Source organism: Nuphar pumila, chromosome 3 (genome assembly GCF_984573655.1).
Source record: "Nuphar pumila chromosome 3, dmNupPumi1.hap1.1, whole genome shotgun sequence".
In the NCBI taxonomy this organism is placed as follows: Eukaryota; Viridiplantae; Streptophyta; class Magnoliopsida; order Nymphaeales; family Nymphaeaceae; genus Nuphar; species Nuphar pumila.
The window spans coordinates 121,725,693-121,733,900 of record NC_143251.1 but is presented as its reverse complement, the minus strand read 5'-3'; positions in this window follow the sequence as shown (position 1 = coordinate 121,733,900).

Below are 8,208 nucleotides of genomic sequence, written 5' to 3'. Positions count from 1 at the left end.
TTGGGCTTCATAAGTAAACATCGTTGTACGATTTAGCAAACTTAAGTACAAATCGTGGTAACTTCATAAATCATAAATACACATCACTATTGCTTCAAACATATTAATTGTTGTTGCATCGAACGTACAAATCACTACTACATTAAATATATAAATCATTGTTGCATTCAGATTTAAAAATCGATTTGTAAAAATAGGTGTTATTTAGCATGAATAGTACAATCAATTCTAAGATTTAGCATTCAGATTTACAAATCGATTTGTTTACATAATGAAACCTTACACAAAACTCACTGAAACAACAGGAGTTTTAGTAATCCAACAGTGAAGGAGAAACACCCAAAAGGTACATGCAGCCGATGGTGGCAACAATGCTCCCACTGTGAAGATTGCTACAAAGGTTGCTCCGACGACAACAAACAATATCAAAGGGTGCATCGTCAAAGGGAGCTCATGTTATAATAGATGGTATGTCGTCAAAGGCGGCAACATAGGAGTTTACTGCTTAGGGCAAAAATGAAACATTTGGACTTTGAAGAGTTAAGATCGTCCTTTCTTTTCTGAATGGAAGATATTTTGTCTTTTTATCGAACCGTCGTTTCATGACGGGAATGACAGAAAAGGGTACTTAAGTCTTTGCAACCACACTAGACTCCGATGCTAAGTGATGTCGACATACACGGGGATACGAGCCCCGCATGCTTATATATGTGGCACTCATTCGGACCCCCGAACATGCACCTGTGTCTTCAAGGGGGGGGGGGGGAGACATATAACCTGCTTCAGATGAAGACCCATTGGCAGAAGTCATAAGAAAAAATGCAGTTGAATAAAACTATGACCCAACACACAACACCATCAGTCCGACAAAGAGAATAGTAGAACGTGAGGTACAACAAGAGCTTGCTCTATGGCTCTGATACCAACAACAACAACAGCAACAACGACTATGCCTTCATCCCAAAATAATTGGGGTCGGCGATATGAACCAAATAAGAAAATCATTCTGGGTCTTTCACATGAATCCTTCTCCTCCAACCATTTCTATCCAATGCCATGTCCTCGGTGAGGTTCAAAACATTCATATCATTTCCTATCATCTCTATGGCTCTGATACCATATAGAGAAATTAAAAACAAGAAGATGGAGGACACAATATACATGGTTCTGTTCAAAGAACCTACATCCACACACCAAGCACAATCACTTAAAATCTTAAGTGAGTATGTTTGTTCTATTAGATTTATTAATCACTTTACAATAGGATTTCTAGGCAGTAAATTTTGCTATTTTTAGGGGACTTTTCCCTTTAACATGGGAAGATATATCAGTAATCCCTTGATCATAGGAAGGCACAAGAGGTAACGATTTCTGTTGCCTTTCATGGTGATCCTTGCAAAATGTTTTCAGTTGCCTCTTATGCTCATCCTCTTTATGATCCTGCTCATGTATAATTGGATTGGATCGGGTGTTGACAGTAGTTGTTCCAATATTTCCATAGAGCTGAGTCATGTCCATTCTTATTGTTTTTTTTTAAGGCAAGCTGGGGTTAAGCAGACCCCACCAGTTATTATTCAACATACCACTGGGTTTTGAACATGCAACGTCCCACCACAAGGAGACGTGCACTGACAGTTCCTACAAACCACGCTGAGCCCCAGTTGGTATGTCCATTCTTATTCTTCATCTGCAGGGTTTAGATCATTCAAGCAAAGTTCTTAAAAGGCAAAGGTAAGAGAGGATTCCCTTCCCTCAGGCCCCTTGTCAGATGGATCATGCTGCTCATTCACACATTAAAAAAACCAAAGAAAGAAAAGGTTGGCGATCTGTCCTGTCAAATTCTCAGGCATACGAGATCTCGGTGACTTAAAATTAAGTCAATATTTCATGTTAACATGCCCAAAGTGTAATAACCATCACATCTTTCCGTTTTTTTTTCTCCCTTAATTCATAAACTGGGGGATTAAGGCGCCCCTCATTGGCTGTACAATTACTGGGTATTAGAGCATCTAATCAAAGATTGGGGGTTTATCTTTCCACAGGCTGCATTTCCTCATCCTGTGATATACAAAAAAAGGTTAGCTAGCATGTTATCAAGCTGTTTAACAAAAAAAAAACTGCATTTCTTAAATTCTCTTGAATCAACAAACAATGTAAGAAGGAAAATGGTATCCTTCTTGCAGCGTGATGATATGCTCCTTCCCATGGGAATGAGCTATTTTCTCCTTCTCAAAATAACAGTTTTCATATGGATTTCTAGACAGAAAGGAGCCTTAAGTGAGGCATCCGAACACCTTCCCATCATTCAATATTGTGGGACCCACGTCTGGATAATCCATTTGCTGGGACGTTGCTGGTTCAAAACCCAATGGTATAGTTGTATAACTGGTAGGGGTCGGATAATCCCTTCTTGCCTTCAAAAAAAAAAAAAAGAAACGAAGAATCCTACTTGTAACAAGTTACGAAGAGTAACTAGAGTCCTGTTGAGATACACGTTGAATAGGACTCATCTGTCGTGCACTCTGTAAATAATCGAGGGAAACACCTTCTCTGTTAGTTACCGACCTCTTCCATCCGCTTGAATCAGCAGCGAGAGAGAGAGAGAGAGAGAGAGCAGGTGGGAGTGATCAATTTGGGGGAGAGGGAAATAGCTCATCGTTTGCTGAGGGACGTGGAAGCCGACGGATGGGAGCGCTCCGACTTCCCCATCATCTGCGAATCCTGCCTTGGCGACAACCTTTACGTCCGAATGGTACGTCCCATCCCCGTCCCCCCTTTTCCTTCTCTCTCTCTCTCTCTCTCACACACACACACACACTTTCTGATTCTTTTGCTCACTTTGATTCTTGATTTATACACGTAGCAACAACCAACTACAATCGTCTCTCGAGTTGTGCATGATTGAGGTGGTTGTTTAGTCAGATTCTTTAGCTGACCCTTGAAAACAAGGGGTTTTTCTTTTTCTTATGTTTTGGGTGCCAATATTTGATTGATGATCTTTAGAGGCTGATTGTTGTGGTCGGCTCTTCCTTTGCGTAATGGTTTGGTTGTATTTGGTTCCCCTGGACATGTTGGTTCATTAGCCGCTGTGTTTTCCGTTTCCTCGAATGAGCGGTGGGATCGATGTTTGTGGTGGTCATGGTTTGTTCTTATTTCCTGAGAAATGAATAGGGTTCTGCATAATATTTGTTTTTTGCAATTTTTGTTATGTCAGCATATAGTTTTACTTCTTAAAAAAAAGAAAACAGATAGCTAGAATTATTATTATTATTATTATTATTATTATTATTATTATTTACTTTTTTTTTAAGTCGGCTTTACCCTTGCGAGGTACAAGATTTCTTTTTATTTGGACTCCTAAACTAGAAACGGAAGAAGCGCAATGAATGAAGAGTTTCTTAGATGATAAAATAAACAGGAAGATGAAGAAACAAGGGTAGGAGAAAACTGAAAAAATGTTGAAAATTGAAGAAAACACTATGTTTATGATATTTTTCCTTAATCTGGCCTTTAGGAGACTTGATTTGTAAGAAATGTCCAAGGTCGTGGCCAAATCTGACCATTGGGAGGTTATATTCGTGTGTAAAGTTACCAAATCTACAAATTTAAGAGCGGAAGAGGTGAGAACTAACCCTGTTTTCATACTGAAAACAAGAGGAGACAGTTTCTCTTCCCATTCTAGGCTTCTCAACTTTCCAAAGATTGGAGATCATTAGTGATTTTTCTCTAGTCTTACCATTGCAAGGTTTGGTGTAGGGATCTAGATCCGTAGATTTAAGGAAAGACATGAAATATTGAGGTAAGAAGTTAAACCCATTGTGAAAAACTTTTAATGACAATTATTTGACTGTGATTTTTTTGAGATTCTCAAATTTTATGTTTTCTTGTATTTTATAAGAAATATTGGAAAATAAAAAATCTAAAAATGTTAAGAAAAATGAAATTGCAAAAAAATAAAATGAATGCTTTTAAGACTCCTCTAGAACTCGTGTATCATAGTAAGAACATGATATTTTCATTTAAATGAGTATCACAATACATTCAATATATTGCAATATTTTAATTGCTTAAAGTTGCTGACAGGATATCATTTTTCTGCATTTTCTTGAAAACATGGAATTTGTTATTGTGACTAAATATAATTTGATTATGCAACGTACAAGGCTTCAAATATGTGCTTAATTTGTGTTAAATAAAATGCATATTTGATATGCCGATAGCATCAGGAGCAGGAGACAAAATCTAGAAATGATCCAACATGGATTACATATGTGGATGATCATGATGTGGTAGAGAATATTTTTCTATGAGACTAAAATTCAGGGTGGCATATCTAGGTTGAATGTCATGTTGTAGGTGAAAGGCAATTTGTAACTCCATGTTCCTCTCGTAATATTTTGGAAGATATACATACAAAATGATGGCTTGTGTGCAAGAAATCATTCAAATCAATATTTAAGACCTAGTTTTAAGGAGGTTAAGATTTCTAATTTTGGCATTTTCGGTGTATCTAATTTGATTATGCAATTTGGGAGGCTACAAATATGCACTCAATTTGTGTTCAAGGAAGTGCGCTGTTGTATTTGATATACTGATGGCATCAGGAGGAAGAGACATAAAATGTAGAAATTGTCTGGCATGAAGATTATGTATATGGGTTGACCATGACATGGTAGTGTTTTTCTGTGCAACTAAAATTCAAGGTGACATATATAGGTTGAATGTCACCTTGCAGGTGAGTGGTGATTCATGGGTCTATGTTACTCTCTTAATCTTTTAGATAGCAATCATAGCATACAAAAATGACAGCTAGTTTGCATGAAATAAGGAGTTGGAGGAGGAAGGGCGGGGGGGGGGGGAATGTTTGCCAGAAGTCATAGTAAAAGACATTGTAGGGAGAAACCATTAGCACTGGGAGATGAGGAGGGTCAATCATTTCTGTGAAACATGTAGATTGTGCATAAGAAGTTGGAAAAGGTTCCCAAGTATAGGAAGAAGCCATGAATAGAGTTAGTGAATAGTGACAAGATGTTAGAAATTTAGTTAAGGGAAAAAAGAAAAGAAGTAAACCAGCAATAGTATATTTAGAACTAGATAATCCTTTTTGAGTTGGATCTATTCTAATACTGTCCATGAATGTGAACTTTAACTTATGAATGTTAAGAGTTAAAAATTTGTAATTCTCTTTTTTTGCTTGCATGTGTTAATCCAATTGTTTATTAATGGGAGAAGGTCAATCATTGCCAATAAAACATGTATATTTTGCATATGAAGCTGGAAAAAGGTTCTTAAGTATAGGAAGAAGTCATGAACAAAGTCAATGACGACTTTAGAGACTTAGTTATGAAAAAAAAAACTGGACCAGCCTTAGCCTGTTTAGAAAACTAGATGTATAGTGCTTTTTTAAGTTGGATCTGTTCTAATCCTGTCTTTTATTTTCTATGCATGTATATATTATATACAATTATATAAGTGTATATACATACATATTATGTAACATATATACATTATACACTCATAATTTAACATAAATAAATAAATAATATATATGGCGCGGCTGAGTCATAAGTTGAACTGACTGAGTCATGGCAGAGTCATTAAAACTCGGCTCACTCAGCCGAGTCTTGTGGAAAACCTGATCATTCATTATTTGACCCGGTTAATGGCAGAGTCAATTTGGCGAGTTTTTAAATACTGATTCTGAGTCATGCTTATCTTGAAACATTAGAATTGAATTTTCTGCTTTCCTGAGCATGGAACTTGTGTGACAACTGGAATAGCAAATTCTTTTCTTGAAAAAAGAGAAAATGTTCATTAAAAGAGGAGTGATGAGATGTCACAAGAAACAGAGGTATCAGGTAGGGGGGTAAAAAACCCTAAAGGTCCTAGCCTTGGAACACCAACCCTTCTAAGCTCTGATTCAGACTGCTTATGCTTAACAAAAAGATAAATTGCACTCAAATAAAAAGTGAATCAATTGTGGATCTAGTATTATAAAAACATCTCCTTGCCTTTCCTGCCGTGTATACTGAAATAAAATGAGGATCTTCGAATCACGAACTTAGATTCACAAAGAAAGTGTCTAGAAAGACACTAAATCATAACCCTTAAAAAGGGTATAATAGGAAACAAATAGGAAATAAAATAATCTTTATTGATATGAAAACACCTAAATGCTTAAGAAGCATATGGGAATGCATTACAAGAGGGGTTTGCACCCCTATATATACACTGCAGGGAGAGGGGACTCAATAGAGCTCTAAATAGAGCTGTTGGACTGTGTCCAACGGCTCTAAATAGAGTTGTTGGACACAGTCCAACAGCTCTATTGCTAATCAAGTCTGGACTGAGACTTGACTAGCAAACTCCGTCTAGTTTAAACTGAACTAGACGACTAAAACAAAAACATAAAATTACCAAAAAGGAAAAGAAAAAAAATATTTTATTTATATATATATATATAATATAATAATATTATTATATATATATTTACAATTTTACATTTTAACACTTCCCCTTAAACTTACGGTACAATGAGCGAAAGTTTGTCTAAGAGAAAGTGGAATCGGGGAGCAGCAAGAGGCTTTGTAAATAAGTCTGTTAACTGATATTCTGAAGTAACATATGACAGATCAATTGTCCCGTGTAGATATTCCTCTCTGATGTAGTGACTATCCATTTCGATATGTTTGGTGCGTTTGTGAAATGTTCGGTTACTGGCAATGTAGATCGCACTTTTGTTGTCACAACACATCTGTGAAGCTTTTGTTGCTTCAGCTCCCATATCAGCAAGCAGTCGTCAGAACCAAACTACTTCCATGGTTGTGGTTGCCATAGCTATGTATTCAGCTTCGGTGGATGAGAGAGATACCTTCTGCTACTTTTTACACCTCCACGAAATCAACGATTCACCTAAAAAAAACACAAAAACCAGTGGTTGAGTGTCTGTTATTGGGATCTCCTCCCCAATCAGCATCAGTATATGCAATTAAATCAAGAAAAGATGAGGAGGATAAGAAAAGTCCTCGTAAAAAGGAGGACTTGATGTATCTGATAATACGCATGACTGCTCCCATATGAACAAAAGTGGGGGCATGTTGAAATTGACTTGTTGTGTGAATAGCGTGTGCTATATGTGGTCTGATAATGGATAGATAGGAAAGTGCCCTGATAAGTTGTCTGTAAGGAGTTGGATCTACAAGGAGTTCTCCATCGTCAATCTTCATTTTAACATTTACCACTTCTGGAGTATCAACTTTCTTATCATCAGTAATACCAGACCTGAAAACAATATCAAACGCAAATTTAGTTTGAGATAATAAATATTCTTTAGCAGAATAAGCAACTTTAATGCCTAAAAAATATCTTAATAAGCCTAAATCAGTCATTTCAAAATGAGATTTAAGAAGTGTTTTGATCGTTTCAACTCTCTTTTTATCGCTTCCGGTGATGATCATATCATCCACATAAAGAAGAAGCACAATGATTCCTACATTAGAATTCTTAACAAACAAAGCAGTGTCAGTTAAACAGAATTGAAAACCCAAATCCATCATAACACGACTAAACCTATCGTACCAAGCTTTTGGTGTTTGTTTAAGACCATAAAGGGCTTTTTCTAAACGAAGGACTTTATCTTTAGGAATACTTAAACCAGGAGGGGGTTTCATGTATACTTCTTCAACTAGCTTTCCATTTAGAAAGTCATTTTTGACATCCATTTGAAAAATGAACCATTTCTTAATAGAGGCTAAGGCAACTAAGGTTCTAACAGTTGTCATACGAGCCACAGGAGCAAAGGTTTCTTCGTAATCAATGCCATATTCTTAAGCATACTAATCGAGTTTTATATCTTTCGAGAGTACCATCACTCTTGGTTTTAATTTTATAGACTCATCGGCATCCTATAGTTTTCTTTCCTGGAGGAAGATCTTGAATAGTTCATGTAGAAGCCTTTTCTAGTGTATCTAATTCAGCTTTCATGGCTTCTATCCATTTGATATCATTTCTTGCTTGGAAATATGTGGATGGTTCTTCATATGAGTGAATTAATGCAATAATTGCCCTATACGTAGGTGAGAAGGACTCGTATGACACAAACTTTTCTGGAGACCTCGAGACTCGGATGATCGTCTAGTTGGAATGTTAGAATACTTTTCAAGTGCACATGGAGGATTAGACTCGTCTCCTGAAATATTGAATACGAGT